Source organism: Choloepus didactylus, chromosome 4, assembly GCF_015220235.1.
Source record: "Choloepus didactylus isolate mChoDid1 chromosome 4, mChoDid1.pri, whole genome shotgun sequence".
Classification (NCBI taxonomy): Eukaryota; Metazoa; Chordata; class Mammalia; order Pilosa; family Megalonychidae; genus Choloepus; species Choloepus didactylus.
The window spans coordinates 108,481,883-108,496,240 of NC_051310.1; the positions used below are offsets into that span (position 1 = coordinate 108,481,883).

General features: G+C 47.0%; 1 long non-coding RNA gene across 1 annotated transcript; it reads left to right on the plus strand.

The window, feature by feature from the left end:
* The first annotated feature begins 10 nt into the window (after window positions 1–10).
* On the plus strand, window positions 11–11,275 carry LOC119531829. The gene is made up of 3 exons (XR_005216416.1): window positions 11–194; window positions 10,649–10,731; window positions 11,182–11,275. It is a non-coding gene; the product is annotated as an uncharacterized LOC119531829 (long non-coding RNA).
* Window positions 11,276–14,358: the final 3,083 nt, after the last annotated feature.

Genomic DNA, 14,358 nt, shown 5'->3' on the forward strand with positions numbered 1-14,358 from the left:
TGCCCACAAGGTTAACCAGCAGCATTGGAGACTTCACCCAGCTCAGTCATCTGCAAGCTCTGAATTGGAGGAGGTGATGGGGGCAGAGCTGTCCGGCTGGCTTGGCACCCATCTATCCCATGGCCAGCTCCTAATGGACAGTGAAGAAGGAGGGGTGCAGGCCCTGGCTCCCGTGCCTTGTCCTGGCTGCTCAGGTACCCCAGGGCTGGTGGGTGTTTCTGGCAGGTTTCCTTCACCGCATGGCTGCTGAGGAAGGAGGGCTGAAAAGGATATAATAGGTTAGGCAGCAGCCTGAGCCAGAGAGCAGAAGGTACTGGCTTGGAAATCTGGCCTCCAAAGCCAGACTGCTTTGGGGGGAAGCCCAGCTCTGCTGCTTTTAGGCTAAGTGGCCTTGGACAAGTGTTTTAACCTCTTGGTACCTCAGCTTCTTCATCTGTAAAATGGGAATGACCACAATAGTTTCCATTTTGTAGGTGAGTTAACACATGTGAAGCACATAGAACAGTGCCTACACATAGTAAGAGCTTGATGAATGTGAGCTATTTATATTGGTTCTGGATTTCTCTGAATATTCTACCATTTCCATGGATCAAGTACTTACCCTGTGACAGGGAATGGGTGAGTCATTTTACATAATTACCTATGGAAGGTTGAATTGTATACCCCCCCCCAAAAAAAAACCTTAACATGTTCTTAATCTTAATCCCATATCTGTGGATGTGAACCCATTGTAAATAGGACCTTTTGAAGATGTTACTTTTAATTAAGGTGTGGCCAGCTGAATCAGGATGTATTTTAGTCCTATTGTTGGAGGTTTTATAAAAGAGAAAGCCATGAGAAGGAGCCAGAGCTGGAAGTCAACCAACCCACAAGAGAAAGGAGAGGACATCACATATGATGGAAAACCCAAGTACCCAAGGATGGCCAGTCTACCAGAAACTACCAACTCTGAGAGGAAGCCAGCCTTCCAGCCTCTAAAACCATCAGCCAATAAATTCCCATTGTTTATGTCAACCCATTGTGTGGCATTTGTCATAGCAACTTTGGAAGACTAAGGCATTACTTTACAGAATCCTCAGTGTTCCAGACCAGAAGACTGAGGCTCAAAGGAGCTAAGAAATTTGCCCAAAGTCACACAGCTGGTAAAAGGCAGAGATGAAACAGACGCAGGCTTTCTGTCCTGAGAGTCCATGCCCCGTCCACGATACCATCCTGTCCCTGCACTACGCTTTCCATGTGACTTTGAATCATGTGCTATCTCTGGCATCACTTGTTCATCCACAGAATGGCCTGTGGAGTGGCTCTGCCATCCTATGCTAAGCAGCTCTGGTTAGTGGGCACCTCATTTCTGGCTGCCTTGTCTTTATCTCCCTGGTGACATGGACATGGTGCCCAAGGGGAGGTGAAGAAAGGATTACTGGGGTTTAGACCCTGCTTTTCCCCTCTTGGTTGTGTGGCCATGAGCAAGTTCATTCCTCAATAACTAAACAAGTGCCTAAGGAGTGCCGACAGTACAGGGTAGGGTAGAAGTTGGGAAGATAAGTAGGACACAGTGAGGTTCTCAAAGAGGTCATGGTTTAGCAGATGACTGCCTCTTGCCCTTGAGAAACCAGGAAGCCATTGGAGGGAGGGAGGTATTCCAGCTGCAGAGCCTGGAGTTGATGGCTGCAGATGAGGTGGGGTGGGGAGGGGGTGGTAGCTTTGGTCTCATTCAACTTTCTGGAGAAGCAGCCAACAAGGGGTGGGGCCCACTGACTGCTTCCAAAGTGGTGCCTTGCAACAGTGTGTTTACTTTCTCCATTTCCCTAGTCTTTTTGAATGAAAACTGGCCCATCTCCCTTCCTCGGAGATGTGAACAGTAGACTGGTTTGTAGAGACCTGGGCAGGCAGCCTCCCCCTCTTTCAGCTTCCTGCTTCCCTTTGTCTCCATGCCAGCAAAGGGGATATGGGTGATCTTTTCAGGAAGAATGTTCAATAGAATAACTGGCCCTGGCTTCTGTTTGGGGCTGGCCCATTCTCTTCCTGTTGTAGGGAAGTCATTTTGTCTCCTGGACCTGGTCCACCATTGCTAGCCCATTTGGCTCCTCCAAGACAACTAATCATTTTGGACCCTGAAGTATTGAGGTCTCCTTCTCACTCACTCCACCCAGAACTGTAAACTCTCATAGGTTTCTTGGATTAATTTGAATTGACTGAGTTGAATTACATTGACTTGAATCCAATTGGAATGAATTGAACTGAATGTCAGATTACAGGCTTCATCAGAGCCCATAGAAACCAACTTGGTTTCTCTAAGTGTTATTCCATAGATCTGAATACAAATTTTAACCCTTTCCTTCCATTTGTTCCATGGGGTGTAAGGGAAAGGAGGCAAGGTACATGAGATTCAGTTATGGCTTCTACTGGGAAACACCCCCTTCCAGCAGTACGCTTCCATTTTCTTTCTTCTATTTCTGAGAACCTAAATAGAAGTCATATGAAGATTCTTCCTCTGTTCTGATCACAGGTGGTACGCATGAGTTGGGGTGATGTCAGGGTCCTAAGCTCTAGATCTGGTATAGATTGGGACCTGCAGATGACCATTGGGATGTGACTGGCAAGGAGAAAGCGGTTATTACTATCATGCATTGGAAAGGCCGTGCCCAGACTGAGATGCTTGCAGAATGCAAAGCCAGACCTCCAGGCAGGCTCTGGGTCTGCCTGCCTTTCTCCTTCTCTGGCCCCTTTCTCAACTGCTTTGCAGGCCAGTCATCCCCCTGGATGGTAAATGCTGGCCTTCCTCCAAGGTTGTGTGCCTCTTTCCCCAGTTTTACTCCTCTCCTGCTTAATTCCATCCACTTCCTCCTGGAGGAGAGGAGAGAAGTCTTCCACTTCCATGGATTAAGTCACAGCCAAACCAGATGATTCAGGTTGCTCTCCAACTCCACTCGACTTGGGCTCAGAGAGCCACCCACCTGCACACTGCACAGTCCCCCTCAAACTTAAAATTTCCAAAACTGAATCAACTGTCTAACCCCTTCCTTCACACTTCCCCATCTCGGTAAATGGCTATACCATTCCTCTAGACTTCCAAGCCAGAAACAGGGAGTTGGCCTTGACATCTCCTTCGTCCTCCATAGCCAACCCACCTCCAGATCATAGCAAGGTTACTGCAAAATATCTCTCAGATCCCATCACTCATCTCCATCTCTAACACCTGAGTCTGTCTGTTGCCTGGGTAAATGCAGTAGCTTCCTAACTGCTCTCTCAACAACTACTTTCACTGCTCTCGATCCATTCTCCACACTGCTGCCTGAGTGACATAGCCAAAATGCTAGTCAGATCCTATCAATAACCCATAGCCTTAAAAGCCAATAGTAGTCTCCCATTGCTTTTACCTTAAAGGCCAAGTTTATTAACATGGAGGAAAATATCCAACTCCCCCCACCCCAGGTCCCTAGTGCCTAATGGGATCCCTTCTGCCCTGCCCAGGACCTTTGCACACACTGTCCCCTTTGCCTGGAATGTGCTTGCCTCCTCCCTTCCTGTAGTTAACTCCTGTTCATCCTATTCTTGACTCCAACATCACCTCCTCAGAGAGATTTGCCTTGACCTCCACGATCAGGTCAGACTGTCTAGCAAAGGCCTCATCACACTGTGTACCTGTCACTGGTCCCAACTGAAATTTTACATTTGTTGGCATGTCCATTTGATTAACATCTGTCTCCCTTGCTAGACTGTATGGAAGAGAAAGTTTGGTTCTCCCTTCTATTCCTGGGAGCCAGTCCTGTGCCCTACACAGCAGGGGCTCAATGATGAATGAGTGAGTGAGTGAGCGAATGCCAGCAAAGAGGGCGAAGGTCCGAATCTCATGTTCCCTTTTCCATCGGTGGGAATGTTCTAGTACATCTACCCCCTCAGCACAGCGTCCTCAGCCCCACCTCCCAGGCTTCACTCCATCATGCTGCTCCCTCCTCCATCCCATAAAGCCCTTCTCTCTTCCCTGTATCTAGTCAAATTTCACCCACTTTCAAGGCTCAGTTCATATGAAATTCCAAGGAATGATCATGAAACAATCACCAGGAAGATGGCCAACAAGGAACATTATGCTTTGAAGCTTTTTTCTACCCCATATTGAAAAGCTGCTCAGCTCCCATGGCCTGGTGGTTCCTGGTTGCCAGAACCTGGAAAAAATATATGCTCTGGTCATATTTCTAGACAATGGGAAATGGGTGAGGTCTAAGAAACCTCCAAATGCCATCAGCCCTACTGGAATCGTATCTCACCTCTCCACAAAGCTCCCAGCAAGTCACCTGGAAAGCTCACCCAGCAAGGTCTGAGGCTGTCTCCTGGCTGAGGGCAGGTGGCCACAGTGTGATCTGACTTAAGCAAGTCCCTTTAGGCTCCCCAGGAGGAGTGGGAGGAGGTGGGGATGTCCCATCGCCTTAATGTTACCAACACCTCATTTACTAAAGGGGCTTTCAGGGACTAAGCTCATTAGGGGAAGTCAACAGGGACTGGCTTGGAGGTCAGGCACCTCTGAGAACTTAGAGAGCTTGGGCAAGGTTTCAGGCCCAGCTGTGACAGCAAAGATGAGACTCAGGACAGTCCCTGCTGTGAGAAGAGAAACAACAAGCCCCATGTCCTGGCCATCAGTTATGTGTCCCCAGAGCCCCTGGGGCAGTGCTGAGGATCACACCAGGAGAATCATAGAATGGCAGGACCAGAAAGGGCTGTGGAGCTCATCTAGTCCAAACCCCCATTTGATAAATGGGGAAACTGAGTCCAGGAAGGGCAATGGGCTTGCTCAAAGCACCAGAATAACTTATTGGGATAATTAGAGCTAGAAACCAGGTCTCCTAGATCTTTCGCTGCACAAACTACATTTCAATTTGGTTCACTCCCTGAGTCAATCACCTTGGTCTGCCTGCTGCTTCTGCACATTGATTACCATTGATGCGAATTTGGTGGATGGGGGACTGGCCTCTCCTGAGCCGGAAGCTGGCTGAATGAATGCAGGAATTGGGCAACAAAAAAGCTAATATTTGTTGCATAGATATTTTATACCGGATATTGTCTTTTTTTGTGGTATCTCATTGTGGTAAGTTAAAAATGACTGCAAATTTTTTCTTACTCCTTCTGTCAAAAGACGGAATGTGACTCTTAAATCTGGGCTGGCCTTAGTGACTTGCCTGACCAGATAATAGACCAGTAGAATGCGGTGGAAGTGACATCTGAGACTTCTGCGGCTCAGTCAGAAGAAGCTTGCAACTTCTGCCCATGGTTCTTGGAACACTTGCTCTAAGGTGCTCCCTCTCGGAACCCCATGCTGTGAAAAGCCACAGGTGTTCTCTCAGCCAACAGCCAGCATTAAATGACGGTCATGGAAGTTACTGAGACGTCCAGCTCTCCCGAGCCTTCAGATGACAACAGCTCCAGCTGTCATCTGATCACAATAACATGGGAGACGCTCAAGCAAGAAATTCATAATTAGCTCAGTCAACACAGAACCATGGAGTATAATAAATGTTTCTTTTGTTGTAAGTCATGAAATGTGGTAATCATTTGTCACACAGCAATAGAAAATTTCAACACATTCTATCCTCTTAGCAACCCCAAGGGATAATTACTATTGTCTATTTCCATTTGACAAATGAGGAAGCATTTAGAAGTTAATTGACTTGCTCAAGGTCACACAACTAGGTAAGTGGCAGAGTGAGGGTTTGACCATTCCACCAAACTCTTTCCTGCTCTGTCTCACTGAACTGAACAGGGTCTTGGTTGCAAACAACAGAATCCACTCTGGCTCATTTAAGCAGTAAAGGATATGAGACAGCTCCCAGAATGGTGGGGATAGCCAGAGAGCCAGGCTGAAGTAACAGGCAGAAATGCCCATCCACTCCTTTGGGGCCTCCATTGAACTAAGCCCCTAGAGCACTTGGAGGATACCAGAAACTCTGCCACTTGGACCCTCTCCCAGCCAAGGAAGTGGACACCTCTGCCACCACAGTGCCCGAATGTCAATTCTTCTGCCCCCGACACATCTCCCTGGCTCTCACTTCCTAACTCAGATCTTTTGAGAGGAGGGGGTGGCAAGGGAGTGTGATCAGTGGAATCAGGATTGACTGCCTGCCCACAAGCTGGGGGTGTGCATTTCCTGGCTCTGCAAGCAGGACTTACACTGTGAAAAAGGTGTAAGGAGATGTCCATTCATCTATTCAAACATGTGTCCTGAATTTACTATGGGTGAGACCTCAAGGATCTCACAGTACAGGGTTGGAGGCATATAAGTAAGTCAACAATTATAAGATACCATGGCAGGGGCATCAGTAAAGTTGTGCAAAGTACACAGGACACCAAAAGAGGGGGAGGAGGGGCCCTCACTTTGCCGGGTGGTAGAGGCTGGTCAAGGAAACCTCAAGAGGTGACAATGAAGTTGAAGTTTGAAGGATGAGGAAGAAGCCACCAGATGGAGAAGTGGGCTGATGGGATTCTAGGAGGAGGGAACGCCATGTGCAGATACATAAAGGCAGGGAAGAAGGGATGTAAGGGTTCAGGGGAAATGGCAGCAGCTTCTAAATGTGGCCTCCATGGGGAAGCAGACCTTGAGTTGAGATATTTAGGATTTAGACCCAGGGCAATGGGGAACCAAGGAAGTGTTTTGAACAGGGAAGGGACATGATCAGCTTTGCACTTGAGAAAGACCACTTTGGCATGGTCAGTGTACTTGAAGGGGCAGAGGGGCAGCAGGGAGCTCAGGTGAGAAACTTGCAAAAGATGATGGAGTCCTTCCCAGGGTTGTAACTCTCCCTGGTAATGTGGGACATGACTCCCAGGGATGAGCCTGGACTTGGCTTCACAGGAGTGAGAAAGCCTTCTGCACCAAAAGAGGGAAGAGAATTGAAACATAATAAAGATTCAGTGGCTGAGAGATTTCAAATGGAGTTGAGAGGTCATTCTGGAGGTAACTCTCATGCATTATATAGATATCCCTTTTTATTTTTTAGTTTATTAGAATAGCTAGGAGGAAATATCTGAAACTGTTGAACTGCAATCCAGTCTCCTTGATTCTTGAAGATGATTGTATAACTATGTAGTTCATATGGTGTGACTGTGTGATTGTGAAAACCTTGCAGCCCACACTCCCTTTACCCAGTGTATGGAAAGATGAGTAGAAAAATGGGGACAAAAAATAAGTGAATAATGGTGGGGTGGGGGTAGGGGGTTGGGGTAGGGGATGTTTTGGGTGTTCTTTTTTTTACCTTTATTTTTAATTTTATTTTTTGGAGTAAGGAAAATGTTCAAAAATTGATTGTGGCGATGAAGCACAACTATAGCAAACACAAGGAATAGCAAACACAAGGTGAGGTGTTACTGAGCTGGCCACAGCTTCGCAGCCAGTTTCTTGGCCACATGGGATGTCTTCCATTATGAATGGAATCACTGAGCCTGGGAAGAGGGCATTGCAGGGAAGAAGGGGCAATGTATCTTCTGTCTCCCACCTATCTCCTGTCTCTTATAGGTCAAACACAATAGGGAGTTAATACAACTCTGCACATTTGGGCTGTTTTCAGGCCTTCCAGGCAACCTCTGGGAAAGCCAAATCCTACACCCTGTGGCAGAGCCCTTTATCTGCTCCCAAAGCGGTGGGAGGAGCTGTGGATTCTGTGGGTCTGTTCAGGTCCGACGTGGGTACCAGAGCTGCCACGGCTTCAACCTCAGTGGGTACTATGGGGTTCATGCCCAAGCCAGGCCCTCACCTCAGGTGAGACTGAGAAAGCGGGTGGTCTTAAAAGATGGGAGTCTCAACTGAACAGGCAACCAAAGCCCAGGGGACATGTGGGCCAAGAAAATCTGAGAAGCACGTAGACTGGAGCTGGTAAGAAACAAGTAACCCTTCAATACCAGGAGAGGCATTATTCCTGGAAAACCAAGAGGCTGCAGATCTTAAAACCCTATAGAGACACTAGGGCCAAGGCTGAGCAGCTCCCATATCAGGTTCAGTCCATGACTATCTCCCTCCCCAAGGACCCCATGCATCTGTGTCTCTCTCAGGTCACATTCTCCAGAAGCTGATGCAGAGATGAGGATTCATAGGATGGTGATTTATCAAGGAAGCACTCCCAGGAGAAAACAGTAAAGGACTGGGGGGAACGGGACAGGATGGGAGGAAGCCAAGCAAGCATGGAGTATGATATTGGACAGAGTCCTGCAGAGGACTGATCCTGTAGGGAGCTTTGGCATGTAAGTTGCTCTCCAGACTTATTCCAACCCAGACCGGGGAGCTTGGCTTTCCTATTTTGTCACCAAGAACCATGGGTCAAGAACCATCAATGGGGGAACTCAAATGCCCAGGTACTTCTGATTCTCTGCAAACCTCTGAAGAAGAGCTACTGGGTGATAAAAGCAAAAGCACAGCAAAGTCAGAAACAGGGATCTGATGGACTCTGACGGAAGCACCAACATTGTCGTCTACAGTGGAACAGGAAGCTGTCTGTGTTGTCACAGAATTCGAGTAGCAGGTTTTATTTTCAAAATTCAAGTCATATTTTTGAAGTTTGCTTTTGGGTTTTATGTGGAATACTTCTGTCCAGGGCTTTAGAAATTCATCTGACTTTGATGACCAATGAAAATATCTGCTGGGGCTAAAAACCCTGTAGGTTTGATGATGAAGATGATGATGAAGATGATGATGACGATGATGACGACAATGACGACGACGATGATGATGATGACGAAGGATCCTGACTTTGGATTCCCTTAGTCTGGCTGTAACTGAGGAACTGAATCTGTGAGTGGAAGATCAGTGTCTCCCTAGGCCTCCATAGAACATTGACTAGCACTACAATTATTCATAATATATAAATAGTAATGTTTTACTCTTCTTTGCCTTGAAAGCTTTGCCTAATGAATCACTAAATCTCGACTGTACATTGACTTCACTAATGCCGTCATTAGCAAAACAGCGGCACTGATAAGCACTTACTGTGTCCTGGGTGCTCTTCCAAGTGCTTTTCCAACCTGCATTAACTCAGTCAATCCTCACAAGTACCTTTACAGGTAAGGAAACTGAGGCACAGAGCAGTAGATGGACTTGCCTGCAGCTACACAGCCTCTCAGGGCAAGACTCAGGACTTGATCACAGGCAGCTGCTCCAGGGTCTATGCTCACAACACCCCCTCTTCTTTCTTCTCTGGAGCAAAGCAGAGCATGTTTTCCAAAGACGGCCGCAAAAAAATCTCCACCCTGTTTGCTCTTATTACAGTGAGACTTGGGCAATCCTCCCATTGAGTGTTTTGTTTGTGTGTGATTGTTTCAACCAATAGAAAACAATGGAAGTGACACTAGGTGACTTCTGGGGATACAATTTCCACCTTGCTCAGAGAACACCCCCACCCTGGAGCCCTGAGTCTCCGAAGCAGTCAGACTGCACTGAGGCGGCCATGCTGTGAGGAAGCCCAAACTAGCCCTGGGGAATGAGAGAGGCACCTGGCCAGCCTCCAGCCTCTCCAGCCCTTGCTATTCCAGCTTGGCACCATCTCACAGCAACCACATCCAGAGCCAGAACCGCCCAGATAAGACCTGTCTGAGTTCCTGACCCACAAAAACTGTGAGATAAGCCAATGATTGTCGTTGTTTTAAACCACTAAGTTTGGAGATGGTCTATTAAGTAGCAGTAGTAGCTGAAATAGCTGGCAAAGCAGCATAGGCTCTAGGGGAAAGGGAGTGCCACAGAGAGGAATTACGTGAAAGTGGGAGAAGGGAGTGCCCCTGGGGTACTTGGGTGGCCAGGGGAGGCTTTCTAGAGGAGGAGGACCTTATGCTGGGCCCTGAAGGATGACAGGAATCAGGGAGAGGTAAGAAGTGTGGAAGCCTTTAGAGTGGCATGGACAAAGTGGTGGAGTGGAAACACAGATGTCAGCTAGAAGATACGATGAGGATGTCATTAAACTAGAGGAGAGTGTTCAAGAAGGGCTCACACAGCAGTGAAAGATGAGTGTAGAGAGGCAGCTGGGGCCCCATGGAGAGCTTTAGAGGTCAGAGTTGAATTTCATGGCCATGGGGAGCCATGAAATAATAATAATTAGTAATAAAATCAGCTAGCATTGCTTGAGTATGGACTATGTGCCAAGGACTTTGCTAAGACTTCCCATTCATTTATCACATTTCATGCTTACAAAACCCAATGAGATTTTGTAATGCCCATATTGCCTTTAAAGAAACTGAGGCTGAGGACATTTAAACAGTGTGTCCAAGTTCACACAGCTCTAATAAGCATCAGAGCCTGGATTCAAACCTGGATTGGCCTGGCTCCAAAGTGCACAGCTAAGAACATCCCTTCTGATGGATCAAGTCCCCAGAAGGATGTCACAATAAGAGCCAATATCAGAAAGATTACTTTGGTAAATTTGTGAGAAGGTGTGGGACAGCAGTGTAGGAGGTGAGTGTGAAAGCAAGAAGGTCAGTTAGGAGACTTTAGCAAGTGTCTGGACAAGAATCTTTCTTCCCTAGAGTGGGAGCACAGGCATGATCACAGGGGCAAGCCTGAAATAAAATTCCTGCACCATGTGCTTCTCTGAAAGGAGAAGGGAATGTTGCTGAAGTCAGCTCTTAAAGCCATGGACTTTGAATCTGAGTCCCATCCTGAGGCCTATTTTTCTTCCTCAAGGGTTGCTTCCAAAAGGAGGCCCAGGAAGCCAAACCCCTGCTTGACCTTCTGAAATTGCAAAATGGAAAAAGAGGAAGACAAAGGTAAAACCCTAAATCACCATCTAACTGGATTTTCCCCAGAGCAAATTCAATAGAAGAAGTGGCATTGAGGCTGGTTTTGACATATGGTAGTTGACATATGGTTGTGACTCTACTGCTTACAGTTGTGTAGTCTTGGACAAACCACTTGCCTGTCTTGAAAGTCACACCCAGCTCTGTCAGTCTGTGCCTCTCTCATCCTTTCCTGGACTCGCTTGTGGAAAGCATGAACCTAAGGATTGTGTCAGTTTGATTACACAGATGGCCACCATCCTTCCCTCCTTCCTGGATCCGTGCCCTTTGTAATGTGACGACTTAGCCCTCCCATCAAGAAGTAGGGTCTGTTACTCCACCTCTTGATTGACTGGCCTTGCGACTGGCTTTGGCCAAAGAATGCACCTGTTCCAAGTCCAACCCTCAGCAGGCCCTGCATGCTTCTACATTCTCTCTTAGACCCTGCCCCTGCATGTGACCAGTCCAAGCTGGCCTGTTGGAGGGCGAGAGACCATATGGAGCAGAGCTGAGGTGTCCCTGCCTAGTCCAGCTCACAGCCAGCCGGCCCTGCACAGACCAGCAGACCCACTTAGCTAACCCATAGCTGACCACGGGCAAGATGAAATCAGCACCCATGGACCTGCAGATTCTTGAACAACAGTGAGTGGTTGTTGCTTTAAACCAGTGAGTTTGGGGGTGGTTTGTTATGCAGCAATGGTCAACAAATAGAGGTGTCCAAAGGACTTTGGCAGGTCATAGCTGCTGTTACCTTAGAGACTCACAGACATCTGAGGGTTCATATTTGGTATCTCTACTTCACATGTGAAGAAAGTAGGGCTCAGAAAGGGGGTGTCACATAACTGACAGAAAACAAATCTGGAATTGGGAGCCAGAGCCTATGACTCCATATCCTGTGTTCTTTCCACCACACTTCACTGCCCACTGGGGATTCTAGAGTGATTCACGGACCCTTTCTTTTTCCTTTGTCTGGCTTCCCGTGCTCTCAGGTCCCCAGGTATCACGTCAGTGAGCCAAATGGGGAAGACGAGGCCAAGCCTCCTGAGCCACAGACATTGAGGTCTATCTCACCTTCAATACATTCCTTCCCCTTTTTGCACTCTGCTGTGATGTGGATGCAGGACACACTTGGAAACATGATCTCAGGAAGCTGCCTGGTGTGGAAGAAACTGGTTTCATTTACAAATCTGAGAAGCCCCATCAACCTGCTGGAGCTAAGATGATGACCCAGGGATGGGGGAAATTCTCCTTCTCAAGACCTGAGCCCTGGGAAGGGCTCTGGGCGGGAAGTCCTGGGCCATGGCCCCAGACCTGCCCTGCCACCAGTGGGATGCATCTTTGACCAAGACCCTCTCCTCTGAGCCTCTGTTCCACAGTCTGTAAAGAAGCCCTTGCCACCTTTAGGATTCTATGTAGCATGATCCTGGAGTTGAAGATTCCTAAGTTCCCTAGAGTTATATGAACTCTGTGGGACATTGCTGGATTTTGAGGCTCCCAGTGTATCAAGAAACGGGAAAGTGCCAAGACAGGGTTAACCTTTAATGTGTACGTGGAATGAATTAACCCTTTAAACCCTTCACTTTCACCCCACATTTTTTTTTTTTTTGCTGATCGCTACAGACAACAGAAGTCTAGACTTGAGGTTATTTGTGAGTGTATCCTGGGCATAAGAGGTGATAGTCACCCTTCTGTCAGTGTCTCAGTGACATACAGTAGCAGAAGGAGGGAGGCCTGACACTCAGGCACACTGTGGTCTGAACCCCTTGTCTGGCCACTTCTAGGGGTGAAGGCCCAGCCAGGCTCAAGGCCCGGGCTTCCGTTGCTCTGGGGTGGCCAGCCCTGCGGGTAGGGTAAAACGCCCGGTGTGCATCTGAACTTGGAGTGACTAACACCACACCGCAGCAGATACAATAAAACAGATCATGGAAAATTCAATGGCCCGTGGTCGACAATCACTGAATTATTTATGCCATCTCTGCCTTCTGAATTCTCAATTGCTTTGCTCCCAGAGCTACAGCCTTGACCATCTGCTGGCTGGGGAGAGTCAGGGCCTGCAAAGAGATTCCTTGGGGAAAAAATTGCCTCCCATCTTTTGACTTCATTTTCTCATCTGCCGAAGTAGGGGGTTCTGTTTGATAACCTAAAATCTTGAATTTGTGGCACACTTGTATATTCATAGAGGACTCCCACAATTATTGCCTCCTCATCCTCCTCAATCCACATGTAGTAGGCAGGACTGACATACAACCATTCCCATTTTCCAGTTAATAAACTGAGGCTCAAAATTAGGAAAGCCTTGGTCAAAGACAAAAAGACAAAAAGCAGTAGAGAGAATTTCCTATTATGGTAGACTGAGCACACAGAAGTGGTCCCTCTAACTTACTGAAAAAGTATCAGGAAAGATATCAGAAAAGGAATAAATCCATATTAGAAACTAGGAAAGGATGTTATAAGTGGACCAGAAATTTTGAGGAATCTCTGGAAATAGAAGGCAAGTGGGATCCAATTGATTGAAAAACCAGAGCGGGAAATCCCAACTTAGCATAGGCCTAGGAGAGGCTTACTGCTAAAGGCCATTTCTTAACAGCTCCTCAAGTGAACTCCAACAAAAGCAAGGACCCTTTGGAGAAATCAAAACTGCTTGAAGAATAGCTGGGCCAGTTGTCCTGTCCCTTTTTGAATATACAGCTGGCCCTAGCATTCACCCCTAGGATAAAGTCATGAGAACAACTCCTAATAATAAAATGGGAGTTCTGCAGGCAGCTCTGTAGACTTGCCCTTCCTGACCTCCTCAACATATTCCTCTCAGGAAAAAAAAAAAAAATGAAGAAAAGGACTGCACAGAGTGGTAAAACTGGTCTACTCTACTACAGTGTGTTTCTATCCATCCGCATTAGCTCATGCATGAATGATACATAAAAGCATCATGATGGTATAATGTGGAAGACATGGTGGTTTATCCACATTTTGTGCCACCAAACATTGCAGCTAAATGCAAAGAAAGCTGAACCCAGGGGCACACAGGACTGGAAACAGTTCCCATCCACTCACACTTCTCCTTGTGGCCCTTTGCTTTGTCTTGGGAGGGATTACTATGTGGTTTTCTCCATTCTCAACACATTTTGCCCTCATCTTCATAATCCAGAAGCCTAAACTTACTTCACAGCCTCTTTCATCAAGCTATTTTCACCACCCTTTTTTAAAAAAGGTAAAGCCCTATATTCACTGTTGTATTTTTCTTTTCTGCATTAGAAATTTGACGTGTTTTTAAAACACCAGCATTTTTTTTTTATTTGTTTTCTTACTATCTTTGGTACTGGACTAATGACATGAATGTTGTGTGCTTTATCCCTAACCCAGTTTTTCCCATGATTCCTATTATTTTCAATGTGTGATTTTGAAGAGTTTAAGAATTTGGGGGCTCACACATTTAAGAACTGTACACCAAGGCTCCCCACACTCAGAAGAAAAGGCCACGAGTTTGCATTTCTGCTCCCTGCCACAAGCCTCCACAGACACCTCCAGACGCCCTGCCCCATTCAGGGTCCTGCATCACTGGGAGGGGGAAATCCTATGCCAGCTACCTTTACTGATCAACCCAGTCCTTCATGCAAACAT